Source organism: Copidosoma floridanum, unplaced genomic scaffold (genome assembly GCF_036245765.1).
Source record: "Copidosoma floridanum isolate Cflo_tuat_1 unplaced genomic scaffold, Cflo_Japanese_pri ptg000020l, whole genome shotgun sequence".
NCBI lineage: Eukaryota > Metazoa > Arthropoda > Insecta > Hymenoptera > Encyrtidae > Copidosoma > Copidosoma floridanum.
In genome coordinates this window covers 37,679,403-37,693,017 of record NW_028321897.1, presented here as the reverse complement: position 1 = coordinate 37,693,017, position 13,615 = coordinate 37,679,403, and the positions used below count along the sequence as shown (strand labels likewise).

General features: G+C 34.2%; 1 protein-coding gene across 2 annotated transcripts in view; it reads left to right on the top strand.

Moving 5' to 3' along the window:
* Positions 1 to 13,615, top strand: part of dnc (phosphodiesterase dunce) — a 1,903,237-nt gene that overhangs the window by 1,408,268 nt on the left and 481,354 nt on the right. The window lies entirely within an intron of this gene.

The following is a 13,615-nucleotide window of genomic DNA, read 5'->3' as shown; positions in this document are numbered from 1 at the left end:
GCGATCGAGGGATTACGGAAGTGTAATTGGGACCGAAAAGAGATGTTGTGGTTATTATAATAAATACGTGAAGTAAAGTCAAAGTCACTCTATGTCGTTCATTTGACCCAGACGCGAATCTCCTTTTCAGATAGATCCAGTGAAGGGAGAGTCGAGAGCGCAAACCATCGAGTAGAGACGTACGAGAGTGAGTTATCACGGTATTTCCTCTCCAACGGTAAGTCACTTTGGGGAATATAAAATGTACGTTATAAGATTCAGAGAGCAATTCGACGATTTAAAAATTAGTTTAAAGTATACATCATTTTACTAATGTTGGGCAAGCTCTGACATTTTGAGATTAGTGGGTAGTCAAACCACATTAATAAGAGATAACGTGACTAACATGGTATTAAGAGTGCTGGAAAGGTGTTTTATCATGTTAACCTGTTACTTGAGGTACGAGGATAACGTAGAATTTTAAAGTGGCTGTTAAGTTCGAACTTACATAAGTGAAGAATAGAACTAGCAGATTAGTTTTATAAACAAATAAATTTAAATTTTATTAGTTAGGAACGAGCCATCGGCCTTAATGCCTTGTTTGCTCTTACTTATAGCATACTTTTTTTTAAATTTTGGATTTAGCGTTGAGATGTTAGCTTTCAATAAATGATATAAGTGCATTAGTGTAAGTGTTTCGTATGCAAGCAGGCGTTGACTTACTGCTCAAATTTATATCATACGTAATACAGTACTAGCGTATCTTATTCGTTTTTTCATCTCATGTCCTTTGAAAAGTCTTTGTCATACGGTATCTATTTAAATTTTTCTTGGTATCCAATTTATTCATCCAAGTAAGAATTTTGTTCCTATTAATAAGAATTTTAAATCTTGAAATATTTCATATAATTTGATAGTTGAAATGTTCAAATAAAGTAAATAAATTTAATTAACAGTCAAATTGTGTCTTATCTGATGATTCAACACGTGACATATGGTCAAAAATAATTAATTTTTCAAGTAATATACATTTTATGGTTTTAGATTCACATTTACAATGAACATGATTGTTGGTTAGCCACCGCTTACAGACAGTCGCAAGGCCTTACAAGGTTGATAATAAGAATGATTCTAATCCTACACAAGAGTACTTGTGACGATGAAATAATTTAGGCTGCTATGTTCAACGTTAGAACCTAAGTTGATGGTTGGTTCTTTCTTATTTTTCTTTTATTCACTTTTCAGGCCAGTCTACAGTTCTCACACAGCGTAGTTACTAAACTAAGTCTTATATTCGTTTGAAACACACGTTTCTAACGCGTAGCTTAATTACTGAATTAGGTCTGACATTTGCTTAAAAGATGCAACAGAACTCAATCTCCAACCTGTATGGTTACTTTAGGGCACTCGATGAAAAAGAAAAGGCAAATATTGGGATATACAAGGAGTTTTTATACTTTTAGATTAAAGAAAAAATTTGGGGATCCAAACGACGAATTAGAGCTTAACGTAACTACTCTTGATTGACGCTAATACTCTGTGCAGCACCTTACGTGAATTGCAGTATTTCTCTCAAATGTAGAAAAACTCTTATCAGATAATTAGCTATTTTGGTGTGAAAAAGCTAATCTTTTAATCTAGATTAGAGAAAAAGTGTTAAAAATTCCGTTTTTAAGACCGAACACGTTTTGTGTTTTTTTTAAATTCGAACTTATTTTTTTATAAAACTGATAATTGTATCAAAATGCCGAGGAAAAAATGTCATTGGTAAGGTATTTCACAAAACTTATACAAGTTGGTTTTAGTATTCTTTTTTTCAACTGAAGCACCGATATGATTTGAGTCTTATATGCAGCGCCAAGAAAATTAACGTAAAACGCCTCATATTTGCCAGGGTCACTACATATTTGCGCTCTCCTCTACACTCTGAACGTTTCCAGAGGTAACCGTAAGGAGTAAAACATTATGCTCATTTTCTGAACGACGCTTACTTAAGTGTCACTTATTCTTTGTAGTGCTGGCATCGAGAATGCCCGTTAAGGTAAAAGTATCACTTGAAAATACTTGAAAAGTTCTGTCTCCCAGTTTAAACCTTAAAAAATAAATAAAGTCTTAGACAATTATTTGTAAAAAGATTATTTACGCATCATTTTTGAAAAAACTTTTTATAGTTTTTGCTTCATATTATGTTTGTTCTATGAACTAAAAAAAAAAATAGTATTATTAAATGCTACTCAAAACTGGGCCACATTGGGAACATAACTTTAAACAATAGTGCTCCTCGTATGATACACACTAAGTGCACATAAAATACATGTAAAATGGGACTCTTTCTGTTCCAAAAGTAGAACAGATACTTCTGTAAAATTTTTTTTAATTAATACAATTCATAACATTACAAAAAGGTTTAAGGATTGAAATACTCAGGATCAAAATTAAACGCTTCGGAAAAGACATAATTAACCCCGAATAAGTCAATATTGTCTTCTTCTTAAAATCATTAGAAAGCACTTGATAAAACTGCTTTAAAATGGTACTTTTACCTCATCAAGGCTGTCAAAATTATTATGAGCATTTATTTAGTGGGATTGTTTTCAGCACTGAACAGTGCACAGCTGGTGCCGTTGAAAAATTTGACAATATTACCATGATCTGCTCAAAAATCACCAGAAGTGGTTTTAGTTGGGTAAAAATTTTATACATCAAAAAAAAAAATTTAATACATTTCTTGAGAGATGAAAAAGCTTTCTCATGGATTATTAAATAATTTTTAATCACATGCATTAATACAAGACGAAATTAGGGAAGTGTGAGTATCATTCAGACAGGTAAAGAACGACAAAGAGTAAAGATATCGCTAACACCAATGCTACGATGTGAGACAACTTTTTGTCACAAATCAGGGTGATCCATCACGGCCAGCCATCGAACTGGGCCCATATTTTTGAGAGTGTGAGACACTTATTGAACAGCATGCACCTACGAGAAAAGGAGTAGACTATCGTGGAAGTGAGCATACAGAATATAGACGCACATTTTGGAGACACGAGAAAATAGTATACCGAATGTGCCCCTATTAAAGGAGAAGTGGAAATGTCGACTATAGCTATACAGCTCAGTGCACAGCCAAAGCAAGCAATGACGTGAGTTTTTATCTTTTAACTGCAACCAAGTATATGCTATGTATACTTAGTTACCTCTTGCTTTTGCTCTTGCTTCAATGTCATCCATCAATTTTATTTCTTCAAATCCTGAAACTAAATGCTCACAATTATATTCATAGATTTTATACGTAAAACCCTTTTTTTGTATTTTTCCCGTACGTTAATACTTATATTAAAATCCCGTATTGTTTTTAAAAAAAATTCAGTTTCCCTTTTTAAGATGGCAGTTTAGCTATAATCACTAATTTATTATTTTACCTTATCAAAATTGTTCTGAACTGTAGGACAAGCCCCGAAGGTTACTAATGAACATATATGATTTGAAGATCTATTTCAACCAATGTTCAATATCTAAGATGGTTAAAGTTGATGCTACTGCTCGAATTTTTTTCGCGATTGTTCATTTTATTTTAATTTTTTATTTATGTTTTGTTGTAATTTATAACTGATGTTCCAAACACTTTTTTTCCTGAACGTTAGAATCAATATATTTTTGAATGGAACATAAATAAAAGAAATTAAACCATAATGATGAATTGCATTAAAAAAAAAATCTGCTGTCAGCTAGGACTGATCTTGAAATAGCAAAACATTTCGAGCAGTGGCATAAACCTTAACTATCTAAGCTATTAGAACATTGGTTTAAATAAATCTTTAAGTCACATTGATTCATTGATAACATCTGGAGCTTATCCTACAGTTCATAACAATAACGATGAATCTTTTAGCTATTCTCTGCTGTTATTCTTGATGATGGAGAGGTGGCTGCGAGTAGCTTGACTCTTATCATCGGACTCTCTATGTACGGAGACCGTGCTGGAAGGAGGTACGCCGCTGACCAAAGAAGATCTTGTCTTCAGATCGTTTCCCAGATAACCAACCGCTTATGGCAGCCTGTACTTTTCAGAGCTGTCTTTTCCGGCTTGCATCTATAATGAAAAAATTCTCTGATAGCACTAGGCTGGATAGTTTAACGGCCACAAAACTCTGAAGTGTTGGAGAAGATTGTGCTCTGGCTAGACACGTCTCCTGGTATTCCGATGAAGACGTTATCGTTTAGAACATTTTTTTGTTAGAGACACTCGTTAATCCTAGTGGTTTAGGAGTAAGCTAGATGTAGGTTTCTTGCCCGTTGAAAAAGAGTGTTGTCGGCAGCCGGGATACCCAGCTGCACGATTAACAACTCTATCTTTGATGTACTGCCAGTGGAAGACTGTATAAATCACTGAGACGCTCAGGCCCATTATACTTATTCAATTCTCTTGTAAGTTGCTTCAATCTTACGTCCACCCCTTTATTTTAGTAAACTAATATGAAAAGCTAGCGTATTTTTGCGAAACTTGAAGCCTTGTATATATATGTATGTAGTCATATTCTACAGCTTGGTGCATGTTGTTATATCATGACTCTTTGACGTTACTTTAACACACGAGTATTAAAATACAGCGTTCAGTGCACTGACAGCGACATGTGCTTGTGTTCAGCAGTGTTTGCAATGCAGTTAAAATATTAGAAGTAATTGATCAGTACTGTCACAAGTTATGGATGATAAAAGGTTGACAGCTCTCCTGCGATGGCTGGTAAAGTTAATTGGGTGTTAAGCCAGTAATATATGATAAGAAATGGAAAGCTCGATTAAATAGTTAGTGAAACTTTCTTTACTGGTACAAAATATCATAAACATAATTGAAACAATTTAACAAACGTTAAATAATACATCTCGCTTTAGTTAATACCGGCTATTTGATTGTTAGTTGGCGGTTTATCCAGAAAAGAGGACGAGCTCACAGGGAACGGTTCTATGTAAACCCTCAATCGGATCGATAATCAGGGGTGACACCTGTGGTGAGTCAAGAAGTAGAGGTAAATCATATAAACATATTCTTGGAAAATAGGAGCAGCTGCAGGCATAAGCCAGATATTTAATTTGGTGGAGATGAAATGAGGAAGCAAAAATTGTTGGTCAGCATACAACTGACTGTGCGTTTGTATTGATCCGTGAATTCAACCACTAGTTAATAGACACCACATGGTATTCGTTACCAACCGTGGGTAGATGTCATCAAACGTGACACGCCCTCCCTAATCTTTTACGCTCCAGGCGTGCTTCTGCCTGGTAAAACTGACTCGCACTTTACAGATATATGTTTTACGCAACTCGAATATAAGTAGTTATGGTTACATTCGGATGAAATGTTTGTTTTTACGTATAAGTGTTACACATAACAATGTGAGTTAATAGCTAACAATTATTTTGTTTTCTCACGATGTAGTAAATAATGTACTCATATATTATATACATGTGTAATATATTTTATTACTATGCATATTTTTTTTTAACTTACTAACTACAACTGTGTTTAAAAAGAGCATTTAGACAATAGATTTGGAGAGCCTGAAATGCACCTGATTTCTGCTATCGATACTTTGGTACTGATTCTTAACAATGTTTGTACAGTAGATTATGGTGGTGTTAGGTTAAAGGGGTATTGAGGTAGTTGTGATAACATTAAGGTGGGATGGTGGAAGAAAAGAAAGGTGATAATCATTGGGCTACAATTCTGAAGTCAAATTTTTTTGAGGTAGACTCACAGTAAAGGCAAAAATCGTTTCGGTGATGTACCAGCTTTACGCCCTCGAGCTGGCATCTTGCGATGGTGTCGTCTCCATTACCTTGAAAACGACGAATGGTGCATGGACATAAATCTTTCCAGAGTTTTATGTCAAAAGATAATTCATGCTTGCATGTGTGTGAAGTTGGTGGCGTATGGGTTCGTATGCGACAAGTGATAATAAGTCACCCCCCTAGTTGGAAAAGTCGTCCCAAATTTAAGTATCTTTTAAGCGATGGTTTTCGCGTACCTTTCTAACAAATATCTAGTATTTAGAATTAGTATGACAGTTCATGGGTCCATTGATGTGACGCTAGGCAGATGAAAAAAAATTTAGTTCACGGTTGGTGTGCAAACGATGGGATTTAAAAGGGGCGTACATGTTATTATATAAAGGAAGAAAGACTTCCGGTGATAGGCAAGTGGATTACAGACATTATTTTACATATATTATTATTCTAGTACACTTAACTTGTATAACACATCTGCGTCTATTTCGTTGGAGAGTTACAATAGTGTTCCGTTATACATTTGTGCAAGTATGTTCTTAAAACGAAGTTCTTTTTGTCACGTGCTTTTTTATTCCGCCCCACCATTTCCGTTCACACTACACCATTAACGCACATATATCAAGCAATTAATATTTCATTTAATTAGAAATATTTTTTTTCCCTACAGTAATTTTTATTAAACTTTAAATTTTTTTCTTCCTCAACTCTAAAAAAAAAAAAAAAAAAAAAAAAAAAAACAGTTTCCACAGAGATTTGAGCCCCCGATCTTATTTTGTCTTACAGCTTGTTCCTTATTTTCAATGCAAATTTTTATTTACTGTGTATTCATTTATTTGGTTTTATTGTACTTTAAATAAAGAGGTAATAAAGTTAATGAAATTAATTTTTTAAGTACATGTTTTGAAAATTTCGAAATAAGTATATATTAGCAGAGCAGCTTTCAGATTATGTAATATTACACGTTTATTTACTTTTCATTAATTTGTTACTTTTAAAATAAATAAATTATTGTTTACACAATTTTTCATCAAAATTTTCAAAAATTAAAATTAAAAAAAAATATGAAAAAATCCAATAAAATGAGAAAAAAATTCCAAAATAAGTTCCTAAAACTGATCGTCCAATTTATCATTTTTGGAGTCCTGTAGAAGCCGTACATTGTCTCCTATTTTAGCTTGTATAGAATAAGATTTTTTATGTAAATCTCTTTTGCTCTGTTTTCACCCGATATCAATTTTTCTTTAGCAATCTCATGTAGGGTATTTAGTTGAGTGACTAGAGCAGTCATATATTGTGCGTATGTGGGTAATATATCATCTACTTTGAGGGGTTTGCTACTAGGTAGCCGTGCTTTTTTTCAAAATTTCATTCGAAAGATCTGTGTTGTGCGCTTCCATGTTTAGTAGTATTGAAATTGAATATCACTCATTCTACTCCTCCATCCCACTGTTGTTCTCTAGTAATAAGTACTTTAAAGTATTTACCAAATATATAATGTGGTCTTTCTAGAAAACCGTTTGATTGAGGGTGAAACACTATTATTTTAAATTGCTCGATTTTTAACCGACTAGCTACTTTCTTCATTAATTGACTTAAAAAGTAAGTGCTTTAGTCTATGAGTACGGCTGCTAGAGCTCCGTCAATACAAATGAATTTCTTAACAAAAGCGTCTGCTACTGATATAGAAGTTTCATACTTTAATGGTACTGCTGTAGAGAACTTTCAGAATAAGCAGTGAACTGTTAGAATTTACGTATTATTTTGTTGAGTTGCAGGTAACAGGCTTATTATGTCTAGAGTGAGCTTGGCAGAACATTTAGTGGATGTATTAGTAACAATTAATTTTTGCTTAGCTCTTACATGCACTAATTTTTTTAGTTGGCATTTGACGTATTTTAGTATAAACAATTGCTTGTCTTTTTTCTGATGTTCCAAAAAATACTTATGTTTTAGTTCATTGTAAGTTTTAATCACCTCTTTGTGTCCTCCTAAAGCATTATTATGTAGTTCCTTAATAATGTTATATCTTTTCTGTGAAGGTAAGTGTTGTTTTATTCCCAGACAAATTATTATTTTTGCTGTGCAACACGCTTTTAAAACATCTGTAATATCTTTTGGAACTCGAAATTTTCCAATTTTCTCCATCATGCCTCTTATGGGTAAAACTATGGAAAAATTGGTATTGTTTTTGAAAATAACGGGTTGCATCACATGTGACGTCCCACAGAAGTGAGAACCTTGAAAATATGTAAGTGGTTATATTTGGTCCATCTATTTGTCCCTCCGCTATTTCGCATTTTTGATATAATTTTTAATGACATTGTTGAGCAAAACAACAAAAAATTTATCCTACATATTTGTAATAGTTTTGAAATTATGCTATAACTTTTTTAAACATTTTCCACCTTGACTTTATAGAGAAATATTATATTTTTTTTTTGTTTTTTTCTTTTTTTTTATACCGGGTTACCACGATAGCCTACTTGGCCTAGTTGCGGGGGCCACCCTCTCACCACTTATGTATGGGGGTGTATTGCCACACCCATCTCTAAACCTTTTTCCTCGCATCCTACCTGAATCCATGGGCACAGTATGAGTATCTCCGGTGGAACACCTTGCCAGTTAAGCTGATACTCTATGCACCGATGGTGCATCAGGTCCACTCACCACTGTGTAGTCTTTCCCCGGAGAAGACTCCATTATTTTAGGATGTCCACTCCTCTCTGGTTAAGCTGGCACTCTCTGCTGAAGCATCGGATCCAGGCTAAGTAGCATCCCCGGAGAAGCTCCGTGTTTCAGGGGCCACTCCTCGCCGGTAAGGCCGGCGATCCCTGCCCAACGCCTGGCATTGGGTCGGCTCATCACTACCTATAGCCCTAACATTGTTTCGCATTTATTTAGGCCCGCACACCTGTGGGGCAAGGAAAAAACCCTAGAATTACTCTGAAGGACAATTTCACGGAAAAACCTGCCCCGAAACAGCCAGGGTTACATAGGAACTTTTCCCGATAAAAACTGTTTTTGAACAAATCTGCATTCACCGGGAATCGAACCCACGACCCCTAGAACTGCATTGCATCAGTAACAAGCACGCTTACCACTGAGCCAACGCCGCTCTTTGAGAAATATGATATTATATGCATACTGAAATTTAGGGTTATGTATTTACATAACTCAATCCCTTTCTCTTTATGGGCCACGAAATTTTTCACTTTTAGGAAACCTGTAAAACTTATTACTTTTGCTCTACCTGGCTTTTTTTTATAGATGTGGTGGATTTTATATTGCTTGGAGATTATAAGAACCCTTTTACTCAATACTTTAATACGAGGTATTTTCATCTTACATACATGCAAAAATTATTTGTTTATGTATTTTATTAGAATAATAATGTAAAGTGGAGTACATAGTATTAATGTTAACTACTATATTCCATACACATGTGCCCTGGCAAACATCTACATAGTTACACACTTGCACAGTGAAAGTAAAAAGTAAATACACACACACACACACACACACACAGATACACACACACAGGCGCACACACACACACTCATCACACATGCACAGTTCATGGTTTGGTTGCATCTATGATTCTGTTTCTGTAATCAAGTTACACACACATACATACGTGCATGTATAAACACACATTGCATACGTGGCCACTGGACACTGCACTCAGTAACTCAAAACGGTATTGCAATGGAAATATGCATAACACTATATGCTGACTATATATATGTATTAGAATCTGAAGAAGAACGATGAGACATGACGGCCATTAAGCTGAAGTTTGTTTATGTATAATTCTGCCATCACTTGCTCAGATTAACTTGAAAAACTCTTTTAAAAAGAAATTGGTTGAAAAAAAAGTTTTTGATGGTATTACTACTGTACTCAATATCAGTAACAAATATCGAAAGCAATGCAACTATTAAATTTATTGGTCAAAAATAATACGAAATCTTATAAAAACCAGTTTTCATCGATTTTCATAAAATTGTATCCCTTTTTATCACGTGTAGCTAAGCTCCTTTAACAGTTATAGTGTTATTACTGGATTAAAATAAAAGCTAGGATCAAGACCTATTGATAAGGAAGAATTTTGTTCGATTTTGTGACTCCATTCAAAAGTTACAGCTGTTTTAATTAGAGCGTAAATATCGCTAGTAATGTAATTTTTGCTAAAATTTAGTATTTTTCATAAAATCACTATAACTTTTCATTCAGGGCATAAAACTCAAAGATTTTTGTTTAAATCATAAGGACTATGTTTTTACTTTTATTTAAGCCCAGATAAAGTCACCTAATGGAGTGCACCACTTGTCTACCAACGTTGGAATTAGCATCACCGTTTTTGCATTTATGTAGCGAAAAGAGGCCAATTGGACAAAACCCTGAGACATATGTCTGATCTTTCAGCCCAACAGTAATGAAAAAAAAGTTTGGCTGGGATTACTTGCTTAAAAACGAGAAAAAACGGCACTTTGAGGCAAAGTAAGGTCGGAATGGAAAAGTTCGGAATGAAATTTTCAAAGTTTGTAGTGCTCGTACGACTCATAGATGTATTACAATGAGTTGTCCACCCATACTTCATTTACTAGCCTCAAATGCAATAAGAAACTGTAGTTTGCGTACTTTCACACGCACACCAAGTAGTTGTTCCATAGGGGTCAGAACGGAATGAAATGTTTGTACGCGCGAAATACGCAAAAAGAAGAGCTTAGCTATTCGAGAGGTAACAACTTAAGGTCAGGACTGCTGTCGTAAGAATTTATTCATTTTAGTCCTATATTTTGAAAAGTGACTATTGGTTAGCATTTTCAATCCAAAAAGTTACTACTTTGTACTTATTTTTATTAAAATCACGATTATGGTGCAAAAATGCGGACAAAATGCATGTAGTGAAAACTCACTTGTCTGACGATTTTTGGTGTGACTAAGGTATAAATGTAATAACTAATACAAAAAGTATATAATGCTTACACGCCCAAGTGGAACATAAGCTTTATTGTTTACCTGTGAAAGCTTTCATGAGTAAAATTGAGTTGCGGACATGGGTTGAAATGGAAGATTTGACTCTAAATGATGAATTATCTCAATGAAGGAATAAATATGTTTGTATAAGATAATATGTAAGGTAAAGTTGACAACGTTTAACACAATTTGACGTTTTTAAAATTTTGAATATCATTATGGCTCGTAAGTATAAGTACCGGACATGATCTGAGCAAGTTACAGCAGAATCACCCATATGTATGTACATAATTACGTCTCTACCATTTTGATCCCCAACCAAGGCACGCCTAAAGAAGTTTTTACTTCAATAATGCAGGTGCACCAATAATCGATTGGAATAATTTTTTTATCGTACGGATATTTTGTGGTCCATTATTTAGTAGTTAACCGAAGTTGTCAGTAAAGTTAACGTAATTGTTTTTTCTCATATAGATCTTTTCTCTTGAAAAAAAAATTTTTTTTTTTTCGTGATTCAGGTGGGTAGGCAATTGTTATCGTTATAATTATTATTATTTTTAATATTATTATTATTATTATTGTTATTATTATTATTATTATTATTATGCTCTGTATTATTTTGTTTGGATCTTCTGGAATGGATGCTTTGCATAAGGGTTGGGTATGGAAAAAATTTTCTTTTTCATTATGACGGTCTCGCTGTTGAGTTTTATTAGTTTTATGATGGCTAGTTGGTAAGTGTCCCTCAATTTGCCTTTTTTCATCGAAGAAGAGTCACTGCTCTTGCTGAATGCGCTCGAAAATGGATCAGCTAGGTGCATAGTCTTTATTTTTATTGCTGTTGAGTTTTCGCCTTTTGGGAGTTAACGCTGATGGGGCTTCTTTGCAGCGGGAGCTGATTTTTTACCTGCCCTTTCGGGTGTTGTTATATCGTATTCTTGGTTTTCTTCTGATATCGTCCATGCAGGTAAGTGAAAATATGTAAACGTTGATTGTGTTTTTAGATAAGGCGTCTCTGTTAACGTTGTGGAAGCTTGGTGTATATATTACATAAAATTGCAAGTCAGCAAGTTGAAGTCAATGGCGTATGACTAGAAAGCATAGGTCTTTCGAGGAATTCGGCCGTACAAAGGGCCAATGATTGGTCAGTTATATGAATTTTGCTTCGTATAGTAATAGTCTAAATTGCTCTATGCAGTATATTAGAGCTAGGGCTTCTTTGGAGAACGCACAGTAATGGCTTCGACTTTTGGACAAGGTATGGGATTTGAAAGCGATTGGCTTATCTTTTTTCTTTGTTCTCCTTGAGTATTTGAAATGAAAGTAGCTATGAGTGCTAAAAATGTGAGTGCACTGGTTTTTAATCCAATTGGGCATCTTTCAACGTAAAAAAGCCCTGTATCGCATATAAAGGCAGTTTTATGTCTGTCTTCTTTTCTTATTTTGATTTGGTGATAATTAGCTTTCAAATCTAATACTCTGAAATATAAAGATGCAATGATTTAGTCTAGAATATCTGCTATTTTGGGTACAGGATTATCGTATTTTTGTAATACGTCATTGAGGTTTCTTTAATCTATTACAACACGGTATTTTTTTTGTACGTCAAGTCCTGGCTTTTTTAGCTTGCAGAAAATAGACGCTGTGTAAGCGCTCATGAAATGCTTAATAACTTTGTTCCTAAGCATTTCTTTGATTGTTCGTTTATTTTTTCCCGTAAGATGAAAGGTCACCGGAAAGGCCTTATTTTAATGGGGGTTAATGTATTGTGAGGATGTTAGCTCCATGAGGTCCGTATTGGGTAAACTTTCACTTTCAAGGTAAAATCTGTCAGCATAGTCTACTATTATCTTTTTTATGGTTGTTAGTGCTCAATATGTTTGAGACGCTATAAGTTTAAAATTTTTCATTCATACTGTGTTACGTTCGAATGTACCAATGTATTTAAGATTTTTTTATTTTTAATGTTTATAGCACTTTTCTTTTATTTGTAATTTGTGATTTTTTTGCAACTGTTGGCACGTTTTTTCTGTCGTATGATTTTATGAGGATTCTGTTTTTTTAAATATGTTTCTATCTGTTTTCACAATGTTTGGAATCCTTTTTGGTACTTAGCACTTAAATATTTTTGAGGTAGGTTTGAATCGTTAGGTTAATATGTAGGTGGAATATTATTATGTGATGGTTGGCTCTATGGCCTTTTCTAGGGACTGTATGTATAATTGTATTAAAAACTAACTTGGACAACGTACAGTTGTAGATAGCGTAGCGTTGTATATGGGCATGCCACCTTTGCTATTATTACAGTGATACCAGCGGTTGCCTGCTGTGTGCCCTTGTCTTTTACAGAGGACTCCACACTAACCCAGTAGGATTGCGGATTCCAATTAAATGTTCAGAAAGTTTAATATACTATAGTTTATGCCATTCTGAGCAAAAGTTACCATAATTATGAGTCTCGCAAATAAACAGTTTTAACGAAAATAATTATTTAAGTCTCTAATTCTAATCAAATTGGTTTGACAGATAACGCAGAGCAGTATAGCCAATAAATATTGCACGTTCGATAAGCAGAGATATGGTCAGCATGGATTATGTCAAGTGCATCTACCATCTTGGACTATCAATAAGCCCGATATAAGATTATTATAGTTTAGTCGATAGTAGCATAGATTATTGGTATTATTCTCTTGTAGAGTAGATCTATATCTAGATGCTCCGAAACAGCCTCTTGTATGGCAAAGAGCTGATTGTTACTAACCAATAAATAATTGGCTTTATAACTTTCCAACTATAGATATCCGAAAAAATACTTAATCAGGTTCATTAATAATAGTTGTCACACTTATTCTTATTGAAAAAGGTAAGC